This window comes from Oncorhynchus clarkii, chromosome 33 (genome assembly GCF_045791955.1).
Source record: "Oncorhynchus clarkii lewisi isolate Uvic-CL-2024 chromosome 33, UVic_Ocla_1.0, whole genome shotgun sequence".
Lineage (NCBI taxonomy): Eukaryota > Metazoa > Chordata > Actinopteri > Salmoniformes > Salmonidae > Oncorhynchus > Oncorhynchus clarkii.
In genome coordinates, this window is record NC_092179.1 from 3,415,035 (window position 1) to 3,442,608 (window position 27,574).

Below are 27,574 nucleotides of genomic sequence, written 5' to 3' on the forward strand. Positions count from 1 at the left end.
CCTGACAAAACATTTGTTAAATGTCTCGATGGGATCGACACATGGCCTTGCCATTGCTCTGCCTAACTTTCATTGATTTCAATCTAGGGTTTACATACAGCAACTACAGGTTTTTAAGGTCATTTGCCACATGTAAGTAACAGGATGAGGTGGATGAGTGGTTAAGGCGATGGACTGCTTATCCATTGTGCTCTGCATGCATGGGTTAGAATCTCATCGTGTAACAATTAAAATTCGGTGCTTTATTTTGGCAATGGAAGATTTTGACTTTCACAAACACTGGCAAAATTGCTGACTGCCACAGCGAGAGCACAGGACTTGGTATCTGAGTGGTGAAGGCGATGAACTGCATGTGTGGATTATAACACCAACCTCGTCACACAACATTTGTTATTTCCTCTCTTACATGGCCCCACATGAAAATAGAATCCCTGCGCAATCCTAGAGCGACTAATAAGATTCAGGTATTGAAGAATAACTTCACCAAGGGCAACCTCAATAGTGGGATTTTGACTTTCACAAACACTGGTAAAATTGCTGACTGCCACAGCGAGAGCACAGGACTTGGTATCTGAGTGGTGAAGGCGATGAACTGCATGTGTGGATTATAACACCAACCTCGTCACACAACATTTGTTATTTCCTCTCTTACATGGCCCCACATGAAAATAGAATCCCTGCGCAATCCTAGAGCGACTAATAAGATTCAGGTATTGAAGAATAACTTCACCAAGGGCAACCTCAATAGTGGGATTTGAACCGACACCTCAACACACTTAATCAAGCACTGGAGACCACTCGGCCTGACAAAACATTTGTTAAATGTCTCGATGGGATCGACACATGGCCTTGCAATTGCTCTGCCTAACTTTCATTGATTTCATTCTAGGGTTTACATACAGCAACTACAGTCTTTTAAGGTCATTTGCAACTTCCAAAAAACAGGATGAGGTGGCCGAGTGGTTAAGGCGATGGACTGCTAATCCATTGTGCTCTGCATGCATGGGTTCGAATCCCATCCTCATTGTGTAACAATTAAAATGATGTGCTTTATTTTGGCACTGGAAGATTTTGACTTTCACAAACACTGGTAAAATTGCTGACTGCCACAGCGAGAGCACAGGACTTGGTATCTGAGTGGTGAAGGCGATGAACTGCATGTGTGGATTATAACAACAACCTCTTCACACAACATTTGTTATTTCCTCTCTTACATGGCCCCACATGAAAATAGAATCCCTGCGCAATCCTAGAGCGACTAATAAGATTCAGGTATTGAAGAATAACTTCACCAAGGGCAACCTCAATAGTGGGATTTTGCGCAATCCTAGAGCGACTAATAAGATTCAGGTATTGAAGAATAACTTCACCAAGGGCAACCTCAATAGTGGGATTTGAACCGACACCTCAACACACTTAATCAAGCCCTGGAGACCACTCGGCCTGACAAAACATTTGTTAAATGTCTCGATGGGATCGACACATGTCCTTGCCATTGCTCTGCATAACTTTCATTGATTTCAATCTAGGGTTTACATACAGCAACTACAGTTTTTTAAGGTCATTTGCCACTTCTAAAATACAGGATGAGGTGGCCGAGTGGTTAAGGCGATGGACTGCTAATCCATTGTGCTCTGCATGCATGGGTTAGAATCCTCATCGTGTAACAATTCAAATGATGTGCTTTATTTTGGCACTGGAAGATTTTGACTTTCACAAACACTGGTAAAATTGCTGACTGCCACAGCGAGAGCACAGGACTTGGTATCTGAGTGGTGAAGGCGATGAACTGCATGTGTGGATTATAACACCAACCTCTTCACACAACATTTGTTATTTCCTCTCTTACATGGCCCCACATGAAAATAGAATCCCTGCACAATCCTAGTGCGACTAATAAGATTCAGGTATTGAAGAATAACTTCACCAAGGGCAACCTCAATGGTGGGATTTGAACCGACACCTCAACACACTTAATCAAGCACTGGAGACCACTCGGCCTGACAAAACATTTGTTAAATGTCTCGATGGGATCGACACATGGCCTTGCCATTGCTCTGCATAACTTTCATTGATTTCAATCTAGGGTTTACATACAGCAACTACAGTATTTTAAGGTCATTTGCAACTTCCAAAAAACAGGATGAGGTGGCCGAGTGGTTAAGGCGATGGACTGCTAATCCATTGTGCTCTGCATGCATGGGTTCGAATCCCATCCTCATCGTGTAACAATTAAAATTCGGTGATTTATTTTGGCACTGGAAGATTTTGACTTTCACAAACACTGGTAAAATTGCTGACTGCCACAGCGAGAGCACAGGACTTGGTATCTGAGTGGTGAAGGCGATGAACTGCATGTGTGGATTATAACACCAACCTCTTCACAAAACATTTGTTATTTCCTCTCTTACATGGCCCCACATGAATGTAGAGTCCCTGCACAATCCTAGTGCGACTAATACGATTCAGGTATTGAAGAATAGCTTCACCAAGGGCAACCTCAATGGTTGGATTTGAACCGACACCTCAACACACTTAATCAAGCACTTGAGACCACTCGGCCTGACAAAACATTTGTTAAATGTCTCGATGGGATCGACACATGGCCTTGCCATTGCTCTGCCTAACTTTCATTGATTTCAATCTAGGGTTTACATACAGCAACTACAGTTTTTTAAGGTCATTTTCCACTTCTAAAATACAGGATGAGGTGGCCGTGTGGTTAAGGCGATGGACTGCTAATCCATTGTGCTCTGCATGCATGGGTTCGAATCCCATCCTCATCATGTAACAATTAAAATGATGTGCTTTATTTTGGCACTGGAAGATTTTGACTTTCACAAACACTGGCAAAATTGCTGACTGCCACAGCGAGAGCACAGGACTTGGTATCTGAGTGGTGAAGGCGATGAACTGCATGTGTGGATTATAACACCAACCTCTTCACAAAACATTTGTTATTTCCTCTCTTACATGGCCCCACATGAAAATAGAATCCCTGCACAATCCTAGTACGACTAATACGATTCAGGTATTGAAGAATAGCTTCACCAAGGGCAACCTCAATGGTTGGATTTGAACCGACACCTCAACACACTTAATCAAGCACTTGAGACCACTCGGCCTGACAAAACATTTGTTAAATGTCTCGATGGGATCGACACATGGCCTTGCCATTGCTCTGCCTAACTTTCATTGATTTCAATCTAGGGTTTACATACAGCAACTACAGTTTTTTAAGGTCATTTGCCACTTCTAAAATACAGGATGAGGTGGCCGAGTGGTTAAGGCGATGGACTGCTAATCCATTGTGCTCTGCATGCATGGGTTAGAATCTCATCGTGTAACAATTAAAATGATGTGCTTTATTTTGGCACTGGAAGATTTTGACTTTCACAAACACTGGTAAAATTGCTGACTGCCACAGCGAGAGCACAGGACTTGGTATCTGAGTGGTGAAGGCGATGAACTGCATGTGTGGATTATAACACCAACCTCTTCACACAACATTTGTTATTTCCTCTCTTACATGGCCCCACATGAAAATAGAATCCCTGCGCAATCCTAGAGCGACTAATACGATTCAGGTATTGAAGAATAACTTCACCAAGGGCAACCTCAATAGTGGGATTTGAACCGACACCTCAACACACTTAATCAAGCCCTGGAGACCACTCGGCCTGACAAAACATTTGTTAAATGTCTCGATGGGATCGACACATGTCCTTGCCATTGCTCTGCATAACTTTCATTGATTTCAATCTAGGGTTTACATACAGCAACTACAGTTTTTAAGGTCATTTGCCACTTCTAAAATACAGGATGAGGTGGCCGAGTGGTTAAGGCGATGGACTGCTAATCCATTGTGCTCTGCATGCATGGGTTAGAATCTCATCGTGTAACAATTCAAATGATGTGCTTTATTTTGGCACTGGAAGATTTTGACTTTCACAAACACTGGTAAAATTGCTGACTGCCACAGCGAGAGCACAGGACTTGGTATCTGAGTGGTGAAGGCGATGAACTGCATGTGTGGATTATAACACCAACCTCTTCACACAACATTTGTTATTTCCTCTCTTACATGGCCCCACATGAAAATAGAATCCCTGCACAATCCTAGAGCGACTAATAAGATTCAGGTATTGAAGAATAACTTCACCAAGGGCAACCTCAATGGTGGGATTTGAACCGACACCTCAACACACTTAATCAAGCCCTGGAGACCACTCGGCCTGACAAAACATTTGTTAAATGTCTCGATGGGATCGACACATGTCCTTGCCATTGCTCTGCATAACTTTCATTGATTTCAATCTAGGGTTTACATACAGCAACTACAGTATTTTAAGGTCATTTGCAACTTCCAAAAAACAGGATGAGGTGGCCGAGTGGTTAAGGCGATGGACTGCTAATCCATTGTGCTCTGCATGCATGGGTTAGAATCCCATCCTCATCGTGTAACAATTAAAATGATGTGCTTTATTTTGGCACTGGAAGATTTTGACTTTCACAAACACTGGTAAAATTGCTGACTGCCACAGCGAGAGCACAGGACTTGGTATCTGAGTGGTGAAGGCGATGAACTGCATGTGTGGATTATAACACCAACCTCTTCACACAACATTTGTTATTTCCTCTCTTACATGGCCCCACATGAAAATAGAATCCCTGCGCAATCCTAGAGCGACTAATAAGATTCAGGTATTGAAGAATAACTTCACCAAGGGCAACCTCAATAGTGGGATTTGAACCGACACCTCAACACACTTAATCAAGCACTGGAGACCACTCGGCCTGACAAAACATTTGTTAAATGTCTCGATGGGATCGACACATGGCCTTGCCATTGCTCTGCATAACTTTCATTGATTTCAATCTAGGGTTTACATACAGCAACTACAGTTTTTAAGGTCATTTGCCTCTTCTAAAATACAGGATGAGGTGGCCGAGTGGTTAAGGCGATGGACTGCTAATCCATTGTGCTCTGCATGCATGGGTTAGAATCTCATCGTGTAACAATTCAAATGATGTGCTTTATTTAGGCACTGGAAGATTTTGACTTTCACAAACACTGGCAAAATTGCTGACTGCCACAGCGAGAGCACAGGACTTGGTATCTGAGTGGTGAAGGCGATGAACTGCATGTGTGGATTATAACACCAACCTCTTCACACAACATTTGTTATTTCCTCTCTTACATGGCCCCACATGAAAATAGAATCCCTGCGCAATCCTAGAGCGACTAATAAGATTCAGGTATTGAAGAATAACTTCACCAAGGGCAACCTCAATAGTGGGATTTGAACCGACACCTCAACACACTTAATCAAGCACTGGAGACCACTCGGCCTGACAAAACATTTGTTAAATGTCTCGATGGGATCGACACATGGCCTTGCCATTGCTCTGCCTAACTTTCATTGATTTCAATCTAGGGTTTACATACAGCAACTACAGTCTTTTAAGGTCATTTGCCACTTGTAAAAACAGGATGAGGTGGCCGAGTGGTTAAGGCGATGGACTGCTTAATCCATTGTGCTCTGCATGCATGGGTTAGAATCTCATCGTGTAACAATTAAAATTCGGTGCTTTATTTTGGCAATGGAAGATTTTGACTTTCACAAACACTGGTAAAATTGCTGACTGCCACAGCGAGAGCACAGGACTTGGTATCTGAGTGGTGAAGGCGATGAACTGCATGTGTGGATTATAACACCAACCTCTTCACACAACATTTGTTATTTCCTCTCTTACATGGCCCCACATGAAAATAGAATCCCTGCGCAATCCTAGAGCGACTAATAAGATTCAGGTATTGAAGAATAACTTCACCAAGGGCAACCTCAATAGTGGGATTTGAACCGACACCTCAACACACTTAATCAAGCACTGGAGACCACTCGGCCTGACAAAACATTTGTTAAATGTCTCGATGGGATCGACACATGTCCTTGCCATTGCTCTGCATAACTTTCATTGATTTCAATCTAGGGTTTACATACAGCAACTACAGTTTTTTAAGGTCATTTGCCACTTCTAAAAACAGGATGAGGTGGCCGAGTGGTTAAGGCGATGGACTGCTAATCCATTGTGCTCTGCATGCATGGGTTCGAGAATCCTCATCGTGTAACAATTAAAATGATGTGCTTTATTTTGGCACTGGAAGATTTTGACTTTCACAAACACTGGTAAAATTGCTGACTGCCACAGCGAGAGCACAGGACTTGGTATCTGAGTGGTGAAGGCGATGAACTGCATGTGTGGATTATAACACCAACCTCTTCACACAACATTTGTTATTTCCTCTCTTACATGGCCCCACATGAAAATAGAATCCCTGCGCAATCCTAGAGCGACTAATAAGATTCAGGTATTGAAGAATAACTTCACCAAGGGCAACCTCAATAGTGGGATTTGAACCGACACCTCAACACACTTAATCAAGCACTGGAGACCACTCGGCCTGACAAAACATTTGTTAAATGTCTCGATGGGATCGACACATGGCCTTGCCATTGCTCTGCCTAACTTTCATTGATTTCAATCTAGGGTTTACATACAGCAACTACAGGTTTTTAAGGTCATTTGCCACATGTAAATAACAGGATGAGGTGGCCGAGTGGTTAAGGCGATGGACTGCTTATCCATTGTGCTCTGCATGCATGGGTTAGAATCTCATCGTGTAACAATTAAAATGATGTGCTTTATTTTGGCACTGGAAGATTTTGACTTTCACAAACACTGGTAAAATTGCTGACTGCCACAGCGAGAGCACAGGACTTGGTATCTGAGTGGTGAAGGCGATGAACTGCATGTGTGGATTATAACACCAACCTCTTCACAAAACATTTGTTATTTCCTCTCTTACATGGCCCCACATGAATGTAGAGTCCCTGCACAATCCTAGTGCGACTAATAAGATTCAGGTATTGAAGAATAACTTCACCAAGGGCAACCTCAATAGTGGGATTTGAACCGACACCTCAACACACTTAATCAAGCACTGGAGACCACTCGGCCTGACAAAACATTTGTTAAATGTCTCGATGGGATCGACACATGGCCTTGCCATTGCTCTGCATAACTTTCATTGATTTCAATCTAGGGTTTACATACAGCAACTACAGTCTTTTAAGGTCATTTGCAACTTCCAAAAAACAGGATGAGGTGGCCGAGTGGTTAAGGCGATGGACTGCTAATCCATTGTGCTCTGCATGCATGGGTTCGAATCCCATCCTCATCGTGTAACAATTAAAATTCATGTGCTTTATTTTGGCACTGGAAGATTTTGACTTTCACAAACACTGGTAAAATTGCTGACTGCCACAGCGAGAGCACAGGACTTGGTATCTGAGTGGTGAAGGCGATGAACTGCATGTGTGGATTATAACACCAACCTCTTCACACAACATTTGTTATTTCCTCTCTTACATGGCCCCACATGAAAATAGAATCCCTGCGCAATCCTAGAGCGACTAATAAGATTCAGGTATTGAAGAATAACTTCACCAAGGGCAACCTCAATAGTGGGATTTGAACCGACACCTCAACACACTTAATCAAGCACTGGAGACCACTCGGCCTGACAAAACATTTGTTAAATGTCTCGATGGGATCGACACATGGCCTTGCCATTGCTCTGCCTAACTTTCATTGATTTCAATCTAGGGTTTACATACAGCAACTACAGTGTTTTAAGGTCATTTGCCACTTCCAAAAAACAGGATGAGGTGGCCGAGTGGTTAAGGCGATGGACTGCTAATCCATTGTGCTCTGCATGCATGGGTTAGAATCCCATCCTCATCGTGTAACAATTAAAATTCGTGCTTTATTTTGGCACTGGAAGATTTTGACTTTCACAAACACTGGCAAAATTGCTGACTGCCACAGCGAGAGCACAGGACTTGGTATCTGAGTGGTGAAGGCGATGAACTGCATGTGTGGATTATAACACCAACCTCTTCACACAACATTTGTTATTTCCTCTCTTACATGGCCCCACATGAAAATAGAATCCCTGCGCAATCCTAGAGCGACTAATAAGATTCAGGTATTGAAGAATAACTTCACCAAGGGCAACCTCAATAGTGGGATTTGAACCGACACCTCAACACACTTAATCAAGCACTGGAGACCACTCGGCCTGACAAAACATTTGTTAAATGTCTCGATGGGATCGACACATGGCCTTGCCATTGCTCTGCCTAACTTTCATTGATTTCAATCTAGGGTTTACATACAGCAACTACAGTTTTTTAAGGTCATTTGCCACATGTAAAAACAGGATGAGGTGGATGAGTGGTTAAGGCGATGGACTGCTAATCCATTGTGCTCTGCATGCATGGGTTAGAATCCTCATCGTGTAACAATTAAAATTCGGTGCTTTATTTTGGCACTGGAAGATTTTGACTTTCACAAACACTGGTAAAATTGCTGACTGCCACAGCGAGAGCACAGGACTTGGTATCTGAGTGGTGAAGGCGATGAACTGCATGTGTGGATTATAACACCAACCTCTTCACAAAACATTTGTTATTTCCTCTCTTACATGGCCCCACATGAAAATAGAATCCCTGCGCAATCCTAGAGCGACTAATAAGATTCAGGTATTGAAGAATAACTTCACCAAGGGCAACCTCAATAGTGGGATTTGAACCGACACCTCAACACACTTAATCAAGCACTGGAGACCACTCGGCCTGACAAAACATTTGTTAAATGTCTCGATGGGATCGACACATGGCCTTGCCATTGCTCTGCCTAACTTTCATTGATTTCAATCTAGGGTTTACATACAGCAACTACAGGCTTTTAAGGTCATTTGCCACATGTAAATAACAGGATGAGGTGGATGAGTGGTTAAGGCGATGGACTGCTTATCCATTGTGCTCTACATGCATGGGTTAGAATCTCATCGTGTAACAATAAAAATGTGGTGCTTTATTTTGGCAATGGAAGATTTTGACTTTCACAAACACTGGTAAAATTGCTGACTGCCACAGCGAGAGCACAGGACTTGGTATCTGAGTGGTGAAGGCGATGAACTGCATGTGTGGATTATAACACCAACTTCTTCACAAAACATTTGTTATTTCCTCTCTTACATGGCCCCACATGAATGTAGAGTCCCTGCACAATCCTAGTGCGACTAATAAGATTCAGGTATTGAAGAATAACTTCACCAAGGGCAACCTCAATAGTGGGATTTGAACCGACACCTCAACACACTTAATCAAGCACTGGAGACCACTCGGCCTGACAAAACATTTGTTAAATGTCTCGATGGGATAGACACATGGCCTTGCCATTGCTCTGCAGAACTTTCATTGATTTCAATCTAGGGTTTACATACAGCAAATACAGTCTTTTAACGTCATTTGCAACTTCCAAAAAACAGGATGAGGTGGCCGAGTGGTTAAGGCGATGGACTGCTAATCCATTGTGCTCTGCATGCATGGGTTCGAATCCCATCCTCATCGTGTAACAATTAAAATTCAGTGATTTTTTTTGGCACTGGAAGATTTTGACTTTCACAAACACTGGTAAAATTGCTGACTGCCACAGCGAGAGCACAGGACTTGGTATCTGAGTGGTGAAGGCGATGAACTGCATGTGTGGATTATAACACCAACCTCTTCACACAACATTTGTTATTTCCTCTCTTACATGGCCCCACATGAAAATAGAATCCCTGCGCAATCCTAGAGCGACTAATAAGATTCAGGTATTGAAGAATAACTTCACCAAGGGCAACCTCAATAGTGGGATTTTGACTTTCACAAACACTGGTAAAATTGCTGACTGCCACAGCGAGAGCACAGGACTTGGTATCTGAGTGGTGAAGGCGATGAACTGCATGTGTGGATTATAACACCAACCTCGTCACACAACATTTGTTATTTCCTCTCTTACATGGCCCCACATGAAAATAGAATCCCTGCGCAATCCTAGTGCGACTAATACGATTCAGGTATTGAAGAATAGCTTCACCAAGGGCAACCTCAATAGTGGGATTTGAACCGACACCTCAACACACTTAATCATGCACTGGAGACCACTCGGCCTGACAAAACATTTGTTAAATGTCTCGATGGGATAGACACATGGCCTTGCCATTGCTCTGCATAACTTTCATTGATATCAATCTAGGGTTTACATACAGCAAATACAGTCTTTTAACGTCATTTGCAACTTCCAAAAAACAGGATGAGGTGGCCGAGTGGTTAAGGCGATGGACTGCTAATCCATTGTGCTCTGCATGCATGGGTTCGAATCCCATCCTCATCGAGTAACAATTCAAATGATGTGCTTTATTTTGGCACTGGAAGATTTTGACTTTCACAAACACTGGCAAAATTGCTGACTGCCACAGCGAGAGCACAGGACTTGGTATCTGAGTGGTGAAGGCGATGAACTGCATGTGTGGATTATAACACCAACCTCTTCACACAACATTTGTTATTTCCTCTCTTACATGGCCCCACATGAAAATAGAATCCCTGCGCAATCCTAGAGCGACTAATAAGATTCAGGTATTGAAGAATAACTTCACCAAGGGCAACCTCAATAGTGGGATTTGAACCGACACCTCAACACACTTAATCAAGCACTGGAGACCACTCGGCCTGACAAAACATTTGTTAAATGTCTCGATGGGATCGACACATGGCCTTGCCATTGCTCTGCCTAACTTTCATTGATTTCAATCTAGGGTTTACATACAGCAACTACAGGTTTTTAAGGTCATTTGCCACATGTAAATAACAGGATGAGGTGGATGAGTGGTTAAGGCGATGGACTGCTTATCCATTGTGCTCTACATGCATGGGTTAGAATCTCATCGTGTAACAATTAAAATTCGGTGCTTTATTTTGGCAATGGAAGATTTTGACTTTCACAAACACTGGTAAAATTGCTGACTGCCACAGCGAGAGCACAGGACTTGGTATCTGAGTGGTGAAGGCGATGAACTGCATGTGTGGATTATAACACCAACTTCTTCACAAAACATTTGTTATTTCCTCTCTTACATGGCCCCACATGAATGTAGAGTCCCTGCGCAATCCTAGAGCGACTAATAAGATTCAGGTATTGAAGAATAACTTCACCAAGGGCAACCTCAATAGTGGGATTTGAACCGACACCTCAACACACTTAATCAAGCACTGGAGACCACTCGGCCTGACAAAACATTTGTTAAATGTCTCGATGGGATAGACACATGGCCTTGCCATTGCTCTGCATAACTTTCATTGATTTCAATCTAGGGTTTACATACAGCAACTACAGTCTTTTAAGGTAATTTGCAACTTACAAAAAACAGGATGAGGTGGCCGAGTGGTTAAGGCGATGGACTGCTAATCCATTGTGCTCTGCATGCATGGGTTCGAATCCCATCCTCATCGAGTAACAATTCAAATGATGTGCTTTATTTTGGCACTGGAAGATTTTGACTTTCACAAACACTGGCAAAATTGCTGACTGCCACAGCGAGAGCACAGGACTTGGTATCTGAGTGGTGAAGGCGATGAACTGCATGTGTGGATTATAACACCAACCTCTTCACACAACATTTGTTATTTCCTCTCTTACATGGCCCCACATGAAAATAGAATCCCTGCGCAATCCTAGAGCGACTAATAAGATTCAGGTATTGAAGAATAACTTCACCAAGGGCAACCTCAATAGTGGGATTTGAACCGACACCTCAACACACTTAATCAAGCACTGGAGACCACTCGGCCTGACAAAACATTTGTTAAATGTCTCGATGGGATCGACACATGGCCTTGCCATTGCTCTGCCTAACTTTCATTGATTTCAATCTAGGGTTTACATACAGCAACTACAGGTTTTTAAGGTCATTTGCCACATGTAAATCACAGGATGAGGTGGATGAGTGGTTAAGGCGATGGACTGCTTATCCATTGTGCTCTACATGCATGGGTTAGAATCTCATCGTGTAACAATTAAAATTCGGTGCTTTATTTTGGCAATGGAAGATTTTGACTTTCACAAACACTGGTAAAATTGCTGACTGCCACAGCGAGAGCACAGGACTTGGTATCTGAGTGGTGAAGGCGATGAACTGCATGTGTGGATTATAACACCAACTTCTTCACAAAACATTTGTTATTTCCTCTCTTACATGGCCCCACATGAATGTAGAGTCCCTGCACAATCCTAGTGTGACTAATAAGATTCAGGTATTGAAGAATAACTTCACCAAGGGCAACCTCAATAGTGGGATTTGAACCGACACCTCAACACACTTAATCAAGCACTGGAGACCACTCGGGCTGACAAAACATTTGTTAAATGTCTCGATGGGATAGACACATGGCCTTGCCATTGCTCTGCATAACTTTCATTGATTTCAATCTAGGGTTTACATACAGCAACTACAGTCTTTTAAGGTCATTTGCAACGTCCAAAAAACAGGATGAGGTGGCCGAGTGGTTAAGGCGATGGACTGCTAATCCATTGTGCTATGCATGCATGGGTTTGAATCCCATCCTCATCGTGTAACAATTAAAATGATGTGCTTTATTTTGGCACTGGAAGATTTTGACTTTCACAAACACTGGCAAAATTGCTGACTGCCACAGCGAGAGCACAGGACTTGGTATACGAGTGGTGAAGGCGATGAACTGCATGTGTGGATTATAACACCAACCTCTTCACACAACATTTGTTATTTCCTCTGTTACATGGCCCCACATGAAAATAGAATCCCTTCGCAATCCTAGAGCGACTAATAAGATTCAGGTATTGAAGAATAACTTCACCAAGGGCAACCTCAATAGTGGGATTTGAACCGACACCTCAACACACTTAATCAAGCACTGGAGACCACTCGGCCTGACAAAACATTTGTTAAATGTCTCGATGGGATAGACACATGGCCTTGCCATTGCTCTGCATAACTTTCATTGATTTCAATCTAGGGTTTACATACAGCAACTACAGTCTTTTAAGGTAATTTGCAATTTAAAAAAAACAGGATGAGGTGGCCGAGTAGTTAAGGCGATGGACTGCTAATCCATTGTGCTCTGCATGCATGGGTTCGAATCCCATCCTCATCGAGTAACAATTCAAATGATGTGCTTTATTTTGGCACTGGAAGATTTTGACTTTCACAAACACTGGCAAAATTGCTGACTGCCACAGCGAGAGCACAGGACTTGGTATCTGAGTGGTGAAGGCGATGAACTGCATGTGTGGATTATAACACCAACCTCTTCACAAAACATTTGTTATTTCCTCTGTTACATGGCCCCACATGAAAATAGAATCCCTGCGCAATCCTAGAGTGACTAATAAGATTCAGGTATTGAAGAATAACTTCACCAAGGGCAACCTCAATAGTCGGATTTGAACCGACACCTCAACACACTTAATCAAGCACTGGAGACCACTCGGCCTGACAAAACATTTGTTAAATGTCTCGATGGGATAGACACATGGCCTTGCCATTGCTCTGCATAACTTTCATTGATTTCAATCTAGGGTTTACATACAGCAACTACAGTCTTTTAAGGTCATTTGCAACGTCCAAAAAACAGGATGAGGTGGCCGAGTGGTTAAGGCGATGGACTGCTAATCTATTGTGCTCTGCATGCATGGGTTAGAATCCCATCCTCATCGAGTAACAATTCAAATGATGTGCTTTATTTTGGCACTGGAAGATTTTGACTTTCACAAACACTGGCAAAATTGCTGACTGCCACAGCGAGAGCACAGGACTTGGTATATGAGTGGTGAAGGCGATGAACTGCATGTGTGGATTATAACACTCTTCACACAACATTTGTTATTTCCTCTGTTACATGGCCCCACATGAAAATAGAATCCCTGCGCAATCCTAGAGCGACTAATAAGATTCAGGTATTGAAGAATAACTTCACCAAGGGCAACCTCAATAGTGGGATTTGAACCGACACCTCAACACACTTAATCAAGCACTGGAGACCACTCGGCCTGACAAAACATTTGTTAAATGTCTCGATGGGATCGACACATGGCCTTGCCATTGCTCTGCCTAACTTTCATTGATTTCATTCTAGGGTTTACATACAGCAACTACAGTCTTTTAAGGTCATTTGCAACTTCCAAAAAACAGGATGAGGTGGCCGAGTGGTTAAGGCGATGGTCTGCTAATCCATTGTGCTCTGCATGCATGGGTTCGAATCCCATCCTCATCGAGTAACAATTCAAATGATGTGCTTTATTTTGGCACTGGAAGATTTTGACTTTCACAAACACTGGCAAAATTGCTGACTGCCACAGCGAGAGCACAGGACTTGGTATATGATTGGTGAAGGCGATGAACTGCATGTGTGGATTATAACACCAACTTCTTCACAAAACATTTGTTATTTCCTCTCTTACATGGCCCCACATGAAAATAGAATCCCTGCGCAATCCTAGAGCGACTAATAAGATTCAGGTATTGAAGAATAACTTCACCAAGGGCAACCTCAATAGTGGGATTTGAACCGACACCTCAACACACTTAATCAAGCACTGGAGACCACTCGGCCTGACAAAACATTTGTTAAATGTCTCGATGGGATAGACACATGGCCTTGCCATTGCTCTGCATAACTTTCATTGATTTCAATCTAGGGTTTACATACAGCAACTACAGTCTTTTAAGGTAATTTCCAACTTACAAAAAACAGGATGAGGTGGCCGAGTGGTTAAGGCAATGGACTGCTAATCCATTGTGCTCTGCATGCATGGGTTCGAATCCCAGTAACAATTCAAATGATGTGCTTTATTTTGGCACTGGAAGATTTTGACTTTCACAAACACTGGCAAAATTGCTGACTGCCACAGCGAGAGCACAGGACTTGGTATCTGAGTGGTGAAGGCGATGAACTGCATGTGTGGATTATAACACCAACCTCGTCACACAACATTTGTTATTTCCTCTCTTACATGGCCCCACATGAAAATAGAATCCCTGCGCAATCCTAGAGCGACTAATAAGATTCAGGTATTGAAGAATAACTTCACCAAGGGCAACCTCAATAGTGGGATTTTGACTTTCACAAACACTGGTAAAATTGCTGACTGCCACAGCGAGAGCACAGGACTTGGTATCTGAGTGGTGAAGGCGATGAACTGCATGTGTGGATTATAACACCAACCTCGTCACACAACATTTGTTATTTCCTCTCTTACATGGCCCCACATGAAAATAGAATCCCTGCGCAATCCTAGAGCGACTAATAAGATTCAGGTATTGAAGAATAACTTCACCAAGGGCAACCTCAATAGTGGGATTTGAACCGACACCTCAACACACTTAATCAAGCACTGGAGACCACTCGGCCTGACAAAACATTTGTTAAATGTCTCGATGGGATCGACACATGGCCTTGCAATTGCTCTGCCTAACTTTCATTGATTTCATTCTAGGGTTTACATACAGCAACTACAGTCTTTTAACGTCATTTGCCACATGTAAAAATCAGGATGAGGTGGATGAGTGGTTAAGGCGATGGACTGCTGATCCATTGTGCTCTGCATGCATGGGTTCGAGTCCCATCCTCATCACGTAACAATTAAAATGATGTGCTTTATTTTGGCACTGGAAGATTTTGACTTTCACAAACACTGGTAAAATTGCTGACTGCCACAGCGAGAGCACAGGACTTGGTATCTGAGTGGTGAAGGCGATGAACTGCATGTGTGGATTATAACACCAACCTCTTCACACAACATTTGTTATTTTCTCTCTTACATGGCCCCACATGAAAATAGAATCCCTGCGCAATCCTAGAGCGACTAATAAGATTCAGTTATTGAAGAATAACTTCACCAAGGGCAACCTCAATAGTGGGATTTTGACTTTCACAAACACTGGTAAAATTGCTGACTGCCACAGCGAGAGCACAGGACTTGGTATCTGAGTGGTGAAGGCGATGAACTGCATGTGTGGATTATAACACCAACCTCGTCACACAACATTTGTTATTTCCTCTCTTACATGGCCCCACATGAAAATAGAATCCCTGCGCAATCCTAGTGCGACTAATACGATTCAGGTATTGAAGAATAGCTTCACCAAGGGCAACCTCAATAGTGGGATTTGAACCGACACCTCAACACACTTAATCATGCACTGGAGACCACTCGGCCTGACAAAACATTTGTTAAATGTCTCGATGGGATAGACACATGGCCTTGCCATTGCTCTGCATAACTTTCATTGATTTCAATCTAGGGTTTACATACAGCAAATACAGTCTTTTAACGTCATTTGCAACTTCCAAAAAACAGGATGAGGTGGCCGAGTGGTTAAGGCGATGGACTGCTAATCCATTGTGCTCTGCATGCATGGGTTCGAATCCCATCCTCATCGTGTAACAATTAAAATTCAGTGATTTATTTTGGCACTGGAAGATTTTGACTTTCACAAACACTGGTAAAATTGCTGACTGCCACAGCGAGAGCACAGGACTTGGTATCTGAGTGGTGAAGGCGATGAACTGCATGTGTGGATTATAACACCAACCTCTTCACACAACATTTGTTATTTCCTCTCTTACATGGCCCCACATGAAAATAGAATCCATGCGCAATCCTAGAGCGACTAATAAGATTCAGGTATTGAAGAATAACTTCACCAAGGGCAACCTCAATAGTGGGATTTTGACTTTCATAAACACTGGTAAAATTGCTGACTGCCACAGCGAGAGCACAGGACTTGGTATCTGAGTGGTGAAGGCGATGAACTGCATGTGTGGATTATAACACCAACCTCGTCACACAACATTTGTTATTTCCTCTCTTACATGGCCCCACATGAAAATAGAATCCCTGCGCAATCCTAGTGCGACTAATACGATTCAGGTATTGAAGAATAGCTTCACCAAGGGCAACCTCAATAGTGGGATTTGAACCGACACCTCAACACACTTAATCATGCACTGGAGACCACTCGGCCTGACAAAACATTTGTTAAATGTCTCGATGGGATAGACACATGGCCTTGCCATTGCTCTGCATAACTTTCATTGATTTCAATCTAGGGTTTACATACAGCAAATACAGTCTTTTAACGTCATTTGCAACTTCCAAAAAACAGGATGAGGTGGCCGAGTGGTTAAGGCGATGGACTGCTAATCCATTGTGCTCTGCATGCATGGGTTCGAATCCCATCCTCATCGTGTAACAATTAAAATTCAGTGATTTATTTTGGCACTGGAAGATTTTGACTTTCACAAACACTGGTAAAATTGCTGACTGCCACAGCGAGAGCACAGGACTTGGTATCTGAGTGGTGAAGGCGATGAACTGCATGTGTGGATTATAACACCAACCTCTTCACACAACATTTGTTATTTCCTCTAATACATGGCCCCACATGAAAATAGAATCCCTGCACAATCCTAGAGCGACTAATAAGATTCAGGTATTGAAGAATAACTTCACCAAGGGCAACCTCAAAAGTGGGATTTGAACCGACACCTCAACACACTTAATCAAGCACTGGAGACCACTCGGCCTGACAAAACATTTGTTAAATGTCTCGATGGGATCGACACATGGCCTTGCCATTGCTCTGCCTAACTTTCATTGATTTCAATCTAGGGTTTACATACAGCAACTACAGGTTTTTAAGGTCATTTGCCACATGTAAATAACAGGATGAGGTGGATGAGTGGTTAAGGCGATGGACTGCTTATCCATTGTGCTCTACATGCATGGGTTAGAATCTCATCGTGTAACAATTAAAATTCGGTGCTTTATTTTGGCAATGGAAGATTTTGACTTTCACAAACACTGGTAAAATTGCTGACTGCCACAGCGAGAGCACAGGACTTGGTATCTGAGTGGTGAAGGCGATGAACTGCATGTGTGGATTATAACACCAACTTCTTCACAAAACATTTGTTATTTCCTCTCTTACATGGCCCCACATGAATGTAGAGTCCCTGCACAATCCTAGTGCGACTAATAAGATTCAGGTATTGAAGAATAACTTCACCAAGGGCAACCTCAATAGTGGGATTTGAACCGACACCTCAACACACTTAATCAAGCACTGGAGACCACTCGGGCTGACAAAACATTTGTTAAATGTCTCGATGGGATAGACACATGGCCTTGCCATTGCTCTGCATAACTTTCATTGATTTCAATCTAGGGTTTACATACAGCAACTACAGTCTTTTAACGTCATTTGCAACTTCTAAAAAACAGGATGAGGTGGCCGAGTGGTTAAGGCGATGGACTGCTAATCCATTGTGCTCTGCATGCATGGGTTCGAATCCCATCCTCATCGTGTAACAATTAAAATTCAATGATTTATTTTGGCACTGGAAGATTTTGACTTTCACAAACACTGGTAAAATTGCTGACTGCCACAGCGAGAGCACAGGACTTGGTATCTGAGTGGTGAAGGCGATGAACTGCATGTGTGGATTATAACACCAACCTCTTCACACAACATTTGTTATTTCCTCTCTTACATGGCCCCACATGAAAATAGAATCCCTGCGCAATCCTAGAGCGACTAATAAGATTCAGGTATTGAAGAATAACTTCACCAAGGGCAACCTCAATAGTGGGATTTGAACCGACACCTCAACACACTTAATCAAGCACTGGAGACCACTCGGCCTGACAAAACAGTTGTTAAATGTCTCGATGGGATAGACACATGGCCTTGCCATTGCTCTGCATAACTTTCATTGATTTCAATCTAGGGTTTACATACAGCAACTACAGTCTTTTAAGGTAATTTGCAACTTCCAAAAAACAGGATGAGGTGGCCGAGTGGTTAAGGCGATGGACTGCTAATCCATTGTGCTCTGCATGCATGGGTTAGAATCCCATCCTCATCGTGTAACACTATAAATGTTGTGCTTTATTTTGGAACTGGAAGATTTTGACTTTCACAAACACCTGTAAAATTGCTGACTACCACAGCGAGAGCACAGGACTTGGTATCTGAGTGGTGAAGGCGATGAACTGCATGTGTGGATTATAACGCCAACCTCTTCACAAAACATTTGTTATTTCCTCTCTTACATGGCCCCACATGAAAATAGAATCCCTGCCCAATTCTAGTGCGACTAATAAGATTCAGGTATTGAAGAATAGCTTCACCAAGGGCAACCTCAATAGTGGGATTTGAACCGACACCTCAAAACACTTAATCAAGCACTGGAGACCACTCGGCCTGACAAAACATTTGTTAAATGTCTCGATGGGATAGACACATGGCCTTGCCATTGCTCTGCATAACTTTCATTGATTTCAATCTAGGGTTTACATACAGCAAATACAGTCTTTTAACGTCATTTGCAACTTCCAAAAAACAGGATGAGGTGGCCGAGTGGTTAAGGCGATGGACTGCTAATCCATTGTGCTCTGCATGCATGGGTTCGAATCCCATCCTCATTGTGTAACAATTAAAATTCAGTAATTTTTTTTTGGCACTGGAAGATTTTGACTTTCACAAACACTGGTAAAATTGCTGACTGCCACAGCGAGAGCACAGGACTTGGTATCTGAGTGGTGAAGGCGATGAACTGCATGTGTGGATTATAACACCAACCTCGTCACACAACATTTGTTATTTCCTCTCTTACATGGCCCCACATGAAAATAGAATCCCTGGGCAATCCTAGCAATCCTAGAGCGACTAATAAGATTCAGGTATTGAAGAATAACTTCACCAAGGGCAACCTCAATAGTGGGATTTTGACTTTCACAAACACTGGTAAAATTGCTGACTGCCACAGCGAGAGCACAGGACTTGGTATCTGAGTGGTGAAGGCGATGAACTGCATGTGTGGATTATAACACCAACCTCGTCACACAACATTTGTTATTTCCTCTCTTACATGGCCCCACATGAAAATAGAATCCCTGCGCAATCCTAGTGCGACTAATACGATTCAGGTATTGAAGAATAGCTTCACCAAGGGCAACCTCAATAGTGGGATTTGAACCGACACCTCAACACACTTAATCATGCACTGGAGACCACTCGGCCTGACAAAACATTTGTTAAATGTCTCGATGGGATAGACACATGGCCTTGCCATTGCTCTGCATAACTTTCATTGATATCAATCTAGGGTTTACATACAGCAAATACAGTCTTTTAACGTCATTTGCAACTTCCAAAAAACAGGATGAGGTGGCCGAGTGGTTAAGGCGATGGACTGCTAATCCATTGTGCTCTGCATGCATGGGTTCGAATCCCATCCTCATCGAGTAACAATTCAAATGATGTGCTTTATTTTGGCACTGGAAGATTTTGACTTTCACAAACACTGGCAAAATTGCTGACTGCCACAGCGAGAGCACAGGACTTGGTATCTGAGTGGTGAAGGCGATGAACTGCATGTGTGGATTATAACACCAACCTCTTCACACAACATTTGTTATTTCCTCTCTTACATGGCCCCACATGAAAATAGAATCCCTGCGCAATCCTAGAGCGACTAATAAGATTCAGGTATTGAAGAATAACTTCACCAAGGGCAACCTCAATAGTGGGATTTTGACTTTCACAAACACTGGTAAAATTGCTGACTGCCACAGCGAGAGCACAGGACTTGGTATCTGAGTGGTGAAGGCGATGAACTGCATGTGTGGATTATAACACCAACCTCGTCACACAACATTTGTTATTTCCTCTCTTACATGGCCCCACATGAAAATAGAATCCCTGCGCAATCCTAGTGCGACTAATACGATTCAGGTATTGAAGAATAGCTTCACCAAGGGCAACCTCAATAGTGGGATTTGAACCGACACCTCAACACACTTAATCAAGCACTGGAGACCACTCGGCCTGACAAAACATTTGTTAAATGTCTCGATGGGATCGACACATGGCCTTGCCATTGCTCTGCCTAACTTTCATTGATTTCATTCTAGGGTTTACATACAGCAACTACAGTGTTTTAAGGTCATTTGCAACTTCCAAAAAACAGGATGAGGTGGCCGAGTGGTTAAGGCGATGGTCTGCTAATCCATTGTGCTCTGCATGCATGGGTTCGAATCCCATCCTCATCGAGTAACAATTCAAATGATGTGCTTTGTTTTGGCACTGGAAGATTTTGACTTTCACAAACACTTGCAAAATTGCTGACTGCCACAGCGAGAGCACAGGACTTGGTATATGATTGGTGAAGGCGATGAACTGCATGTGTGGATTATAACACCAACCTCTTCACACAACATTTGTTATTTCCTCTCTTACATGGCCCCACATGAAAATAGAATCCCTGCGCAATCCTAGAGCGACTAATAAGATTCAGGTATTGAAGAATAACTTCACCAAGGGCAACCTCAATAGTGGGATTTGAACCGACACCTCAACACACTTAATCAAGCACTGGAGACCACTCGGCCTGACAAAACATTTGTTAAATGTCTCGATGGGATCGACACATGGCCTTGCCATTGCTCTGCCTAACTTTCATTGATTTCAATCTAGGGTTTACATACAGCAACTACAGGTTTTTAAGGTCATTTGCCACATGTAAATAACAGGATGAGGTGGATGAGTGGTTAAGGCGATGGACAGCTTATCCATTGTGCTCTACGTGCATGGGTTAGAATCTATTCGTGTAACAATTAAAATTCGGTGCTTTATTTTGGCAATGGAAGATTTTGACTTTCACAAACACTGGTAAAATTGCTGACTGCCACAGCGAGAGCACAGGACTTGGTATCTGAGTGGTGAAGGCGATGAACTGCATGTTTGGATTATAACACCAACTTCTTCACAAAACATTTGTTATTTCCTCTCTTACATGGCCCCACATGAAAATAGAATCCCTGCGCAATCCTAGAGCGACTAATAAGATTCAGGTATTGAAGAATAACTTCACCAAGGGCAACCTCAATAGTGGGATTTGAACCGACACCTCAACACACTTAATCAAGCACTGGAGACCACTCGGCCTGACAAAACATTTGTTAAATGTCTCGATGGGATCGACACATGGCCTTGCCATTGCTCTGCCTAACTTTCATTGATTTCAATCTAGGGTTTACATACAGCAACTACAGGCTTTTAAGGTCATTTGCCACATGTAAATAACAGGATGAGGTGGATGAGTGGTTAAGGAGATGGACTGCTTATCCATTGTGCTCTACATGCATGGGTTAGAATCTCATCGTGTAACAATAAAAATGTGGTGCTTTATTTTGGCAATGGAAGATTTTGACTTTCACAAACACTGGTAAAATTGCTGACTGCCACAGCGAGAGCACAGGACTTGGTATCTGAGTGGTGAAGGCGATGAACTGCATGTGTGGATTATAACACCAACTTCTTCACAAAACATTTGTTATTTCCTCTCTTACATGGCCCCACATGAATGTAGAGTCCCTGCACAATCCTAGTGCGACTAATAAGATTCAGGTATTGAAGAATAACTTCACCAAGGGCAACCTCAATAGTGGGATTTGAACCGACACCTCAACACACTTAATCATGCACTGGAGACCACTCGGCCTGACAAAACATTTGTTAAATGTCTCGATGGGATAGACACATGGCCTTGCCATTGCTCTGCATAACTTTCATTGATTTCAATCTAGGGTTTACATACAGCAAATACAGTCTTTTAACGTCATTTGCAACTTCCAAAAAACAGGATGAGGTGGCCGAGTGGTTAAGGCGATGGACTGCTAATCCATTGTGCTCTGCATGCATGGGTTCGAATCCCATCCTCATCGTGTAACAATTCAAATGATGTGCTTTATTTTGGCACTGGAAGATTTTGACTTTCACAAACACTGGCAAAATTGCTGACTGCCACAGCGAGAGCACAGGACTTGGTATCTGAGTGGTGAAGGCGATGAACTGCATGTGTGGATTATAACACCAACCTCTTCACACAACATTTGTTATTTCCTCTCTTACATGGCCCCACATGAAAATAGAATCCCTGCGCAATCCTAGAGCGACTAATAAGATTCAGGTATTGAAGAATAACTTCACCAAGGGCAACCTCAATAGTGGGATTTGAACCGACACCTCAACACACTTAATCAAGCACTGGAGACCACTCGGCCTGACAAAACATTTGTTAAATGTCTCGATGGGATCGACACATGGCCTTGCCATTGCTCTGCCTAACTTTCATTGATTTCAATCTAGGGTTTACATACAGCAACTACAGGTTTTTAAGGTCATTTGCCACATGTAAATCACAGGATGAGGTGGATGAGTGGTTAAGGCGATGGACTGCTTATCCATTGTGCTCTACATGCATGGGTTAGAATCTCATCGTGTAACAATTAAAATTCGGTGCTTTATTTTGGCAATGGAAGATTTTGACTTTCACAAACACTGGTAAAATTGCTGACTGCCACAGCGAGAGCACAGGACTTGGTATCTGAGTGGTGAAGGCGATGAACTGCATGTGTGGATTATAACACCAACTTCTTCACAAAACATTTGTTATTTCCTCTCTTACATGGCCCCACATGAATGTAGAGTCCCTGCACAATCCTAGTGTGACTAATAAGATTCAGGTATTGAAGAATAACTTCACCAAGGGCAACCTCAATAGTGGGATTTGAACCGACACCTCAACACACTTAATCAAGCACTGGAGACCACTCGGGCTGACAAAACATTTGTTAAATGTCTCGATGGGATAGACACATGGCCTTGCCATTGCTCTGCATAACTTTCATTGATTTCAATCTAGGGTTTACATACAGCAACTACAGTATTTTAACGTCATTTGCAACTTCCAAAAAACAGGATGAGGTGGCCGAGTGGTTAAGGCGATGGGCTGCTAATCCATTGTGCTCTGCATGCATGGGTTCGAATCCCATCCTCATCGTGTAACAATTAAAATTCAGTGATTTATTTTGGCACTGGAAGATTTTGACTTTCACAAACACTGGTAAAATTGCTGACTGCCACAGCGAGAGCACAGGACTTGGTATCTGAGTGGTGAAGGCGATGAACTGCATGTGTGGATTATAACACCAACCTCTTCACACAACATTTGTTATTTCCTCTCTTACATGGCCCCACATGAAAATAGAATCCCTGCGCAATCCTAGAGCGACTAATAAGATTCAGGTATTGAAGAATAACTTCACCAAGGGCAACCTCAATAGTGGGATTTGAACCGACACCTCAACACACTTAATCAAGCACTGGAGACCACTCGGCCTGACAAAACATTTGTTAAATGTCTCGATGGGATAGACACATGGCCTTGCCATTGCTCTGCATAACTTTCATTGATTTCAATCTAGGGTTTACATACAGCAACTACAGTCTTTTAAGGTAATTTGCAACTTATAAAAAACAGGATGAGGTGGCAGAGTGGTAAAGGCGATGGACTGCTAATCCATTGTGCTCTGCATGCATGGGTTCGAATCCCATCCTCATCGTGTAACACTATAAATGTTGTGCTTTATTTTGGAACTGGAAGATTTTGACTTTCACAAACACCTGTAAAATTGCTGACTACCACAGCGAGAGCACAGGACTTGGTATCTGAGTGGTGAAGGCGATGAACTGCATGTGTGGATTATAACGCCAACCTCTTCACAAAACATTTGTTATTTCCTCTCTTACATGGCCCCACATGAAAATAGAATCCCTGCCCAATTCTAGTGCGACTAATAAGATTCAGGTATTGAAGAATAGCTTCACCAAGGGCAACCTCAATGGTGGGATTTGAACCGACAGCTCAAAACACTTAATCAAGCACTTGAGACCACTCGGCCTGACAAAACATTTGTTAAATGTCTCGATGGGATAGACACATGGCCTTGCCATTGCTCTGCCTAACTTTCATTGATTTCATTCTAGGGTTTACATACAGCAACTACAGTCTTTTAAGGTAATTTGCCACATGTAAAAAGCAGGATGAGGTGGATGAGTGGTTAAGGCGATGGACTGCTCATCCATTGTGCTCTGTATGCATGGGTTTGAATCCCATCCTCATCGAGTAACAATTCAAATGATGTGCTTTATTTTGGCACTGGAAGATTTTGACTTTTACAAACACTGGCAAAATTGCTGACTGCCACAGCGAGAGCACAGGACTTGGTATATGAGTGGTGAAGGCGATGAACTGCATGTGTGGATTATAACACCAACCTCTTCACACAACATTTGTTATTTCCTCTCTTACATGGCCCCACATGAAAATAGAATCCCTGCGCAATCCTAGAGCGACTAATAAGATTCAGGTATTGAAGAATAACTTCACCAAGGGCAACCTCAATAGTGGGATTTGAACCGACACCTCAACACACTTAATCAAGCACTGGAGACCACTCGGCCTGACAAAACATTTGTTAAATGTCTCGATGGGATCGACACATGTCCTTGCCATTGCTCTGCCTAACTTTCATTGATTTCAATCTAGGGTTTACATACAGCAACTACAGGTTTTTAAGGTCATTTTCCACATGTAAATAACAGGATGAGGTGGATGAGTGGTTAAGGCGATGGACTGCTTATCCATTGTGCTCTACATGCATGGGTTAGAATCTCATCGTGTAACAATTCAAATGATGTGCTTTATTTTGGCACTGGAAGATTTTGACTTTCACAAACACTGGTAAAATTGCTGACTGCCACAGCGAGAGCACAGGACTTGGTATCTGAGTGGTGAAGGCGATGAACTGCATGTGTGGATTATAACACCAACTTCTTCACAAAACATTTGTTATTTCCTCTCTTACATGGCCCCACATGAATGTAGAGTCCCTGCGCAATCCTAGAGCGACTAATAAGATTCAGGTATTGAAGAATAACTTCACCAAGGGCAACCTCAATAGTGGGATTTGAACCGACACCTCAACACACTTAATCAAGCACTGGAGACCACTCGGCCTGACAAAACATTTGTTAAATGTCTCGATGGGATAGACACATGGCCTTGCCATTGCTCTCCATAACTTTCATTGATTTCAATCTAGGGTTTACATACAGCAACTACAGTCTTTTAAGGTAATTTGCAACTTACAAAAAACAGGATGAGGTGGCCGAGTGGTTAAGGCGATGGACTGCTAATCCATTGTGCTCTGCATGCATGGGTTCGAATCCCATCCTCATCGAGTAACAATTCAAATGATGTGCTTTATTTTGGCACTGGAAGATTTTGACTTTCACAAACACTGGCAAAATTGCTGACTGCCACAGCGAGAGCACAGGACTTGGTATCTGAGTGGTGAAGGCGATGAACTGCATGTGTGGATTATAACACCAACCTCTTCACACAATATTTGTTATTTCCTCTCTTACATGGCCCCACATGAAAATAGAATCCCTGCGCAATCCTAGAGCGACTAATAAGATTCAGGTATTGAAGAATAACTTCACCAAGGGCAACCTCAATAGTGGGATTTGAACCGACACCTCAACACACTTAATCAAGCACTGGAGACCACTCGGCCTGACAAAACATTTGTTAAATGTCTCGATGGGATCGACACATGGCCTTGCCATTGCTCTGCCTAACTTTCATTGATTTCAATCTAGGGTTTACATACAGCAACTACAGGTTTTTAAGGTCATTTGCCACATGTAAGTAACAGGATGAGGTGGATGAGTGGTTAAGGCGATGGACTGCTTATCCATTGTGCTCTACATGCATGGGTTAGAGTCTCATCGTGTAACAATTAAAATTTGGTGCTTTATTTTGGCAATGGAAGATTTTGACTTTCACAAACACTGGCAAAATTGCTGACTGCCACAGCGAGAGCACAGGACTTGGTATCTGAGTGGTGAAGGCGATGAACTGCATGTGTGGATTATAACACCAACCTCTTCACACAACATTTGTTATTTCCTCTCTTACATGGCCCCACATGAAAATAGAATCCCTGCGCAATCCTAGAGCGACTAATAAGATTCAGGTATTGAAGAATAACTTCACCAAGGGCAACCTCAATAGTGGGATTTGAACCGACACCTCAACACACTTAATCAAGCACTGGAGACCACTCGGCCTGACAAAACATTTGTTAAATGTCTCGATGGGATAGACACATGGCCTTGCCATTGCTCTGCATAACTTTCATTGATTTCAATCTAGGGTTTACATACAGCAACTACAGTCTTTTAACGTCATTTGCAACTTACAAAAAACAGGATGAGGTGGCCGAGTGGTTAAGGCGATGGACTGCTAATCCATTGTGCTCTGCATGCATGGGTTCGAATCCCATCCTCATCGAGTAACAATTCAAATGATGTGCTTTATTTTGGCAATGGAAGATTTTGACTTTCACAAACACTGGCAAAACTGCTGACTGCCACAGCGAGAGCACAGGACTTGGTATCTGAGTGGTGAAGGCGATGAACTGCATGTGTGGATTATAACACCAACCTCTTCACACAACATTTGTTATTTCCTCTCTTACATGCCCCCACATGAAAATAGAATCCCTGCGCAATCCTAGAGCGACTAATAAGATTCAGGTATTGAAGAATAACTTCACCAAGGGCAACCTCAATAGTGGGATTTGAACCGACACCTCAACACACTTAATCAAGCACTGGAGACCACTCGGCCTGACAAAACATTTGTTAAATGTCTCGATGGGA

At 42.7% G+C, this 27,574-nt stretch overlaps 12 non-coding genes across 12 annotated transcripts; all 12 read left to right on the top strand.

The window, feature by feature from the left end:
• The first annotated feature begins 2,142 nt into the window (after positions 1–2,142).
• trnas-gcu (transfer RNA serine (anticodon GCU)) lies at positions 2,143–2,224 on the top strand. Its single transcript has one exon. It is a non-coding gene; the product is annotated as a tRNA-Ser (tRNA).
• Positions 2,225–7,164: 4,940 nt separating this feature from the next.
• Positions 7,165–7,246, top strand: trnas-gcu (transfer RNA serine (anticodon GCU)). The gene has a single exon. It is a non-coding gene; the product is annotated as a tRNA-Ser (tRNA).
• A 2,154-nt stretch (positions 7,247–9,400) lies between these two features.
• On the top strand, positions 9,401–9,482 carry trnas-gcu (transfer RNA serine (anticodon GCU)). The gene has a single exon. It is a non-coding gene; the product is annotated as a tRNA-Ser (tRNA).
• Positions 9,483–10,208: 726 nt separating this feature from the next.
• Positions 10,209–10,290, top strand: trnas-gcu (transfer RNA serine (anticodon GCU)). The gene has a single exon. It is a non-coding gene; the product is annotated as a tRNA-Ser (tRNA).
• A 1,036-nt stretch (positions 10,291–11,326) lies between these two features.
• Positions 11,327–11,408, top strand: trnas-gcu (transfer RNA serine (anticodon GCU)). The gene has a single exon. It is a non-coding gene; the product is annotated as a tRNA-Ser (tRNA).
• A 4,885-nt stretch (positions 11,409–16,293) lies between these two features.
• trnas-gcu (transfer RNA serine (anticodon GCU)) lies at positions 16,294–16,375 on the top strand. The gene has a single exon. It is a non-coding gene; the product is annotated as a tRNA-Ser (tRNA).
• A 726-nt stretch (positions 16,376–17,101) lies between these two features.
• On the top strand, positions 17,102–17,183 carry trnas-gcu (transfer RNA serine (anticodon GCU)). The gene has a single exon. It is a non-coding gene; the product is annotated as a tRNA-Ser (tRNA).
• A 1,036-nt stretch (positions 17,184–18,219) lies between these two features.
• trnas-gcu (transfer RNA serine (anticodon GCU)) lies at positions 18,220–18,301 on the top strand. Its single transcript has one exon. It is a non-coding gene; the product is annotated as a tRNA-Ser (tRNA).
• Positions 18,302–20,161: 1,860 nt separating this feature from the next.
• Positions 20,162–20,243, top strand: trnas-gcu (transfer RNA serine (anticodon GCU)). The gene has a single exon. It is a non-coding gene; the product is annotated as a tRNA-Ser (tRNA).
• A 2,400-nt stretch (positions 20,244–22,643) lies between these two features.
• On the top strand, positions 22,644–22,725 carry trnas-gcu (transfer RNA serine (anticodon GCU)). The gene has a single exon. It is a non-coding gene; the product is annotated as a tRNA-Ser (tRNA).
• A 3,278-nt stretch (positions 22,726–26,003) lies between these two features.
• trnas-gcu (transfer RNA serine (anticodon GCU)) lies at positions 26,004–26,085 on the top strand. Its single transcript has one exon. It is a non-coding gene; the product is annotated as a tRNA-Ser (tRNA).
• A 1,036-nt stretch (positions 26,086–27,121) lies between these two features.
• trnas-gcu (transfer RNA serine (anticodon GCU)) lies at positions 27,122–27,203 on the top strand. Its single transcript has one exon. It is a non-coding gene; the product is annotated as a tRNA-Ser (tRNA).
• The last annotated feature ends 371 nt before the right edge of the window (positions 27,204–27,574 follow it).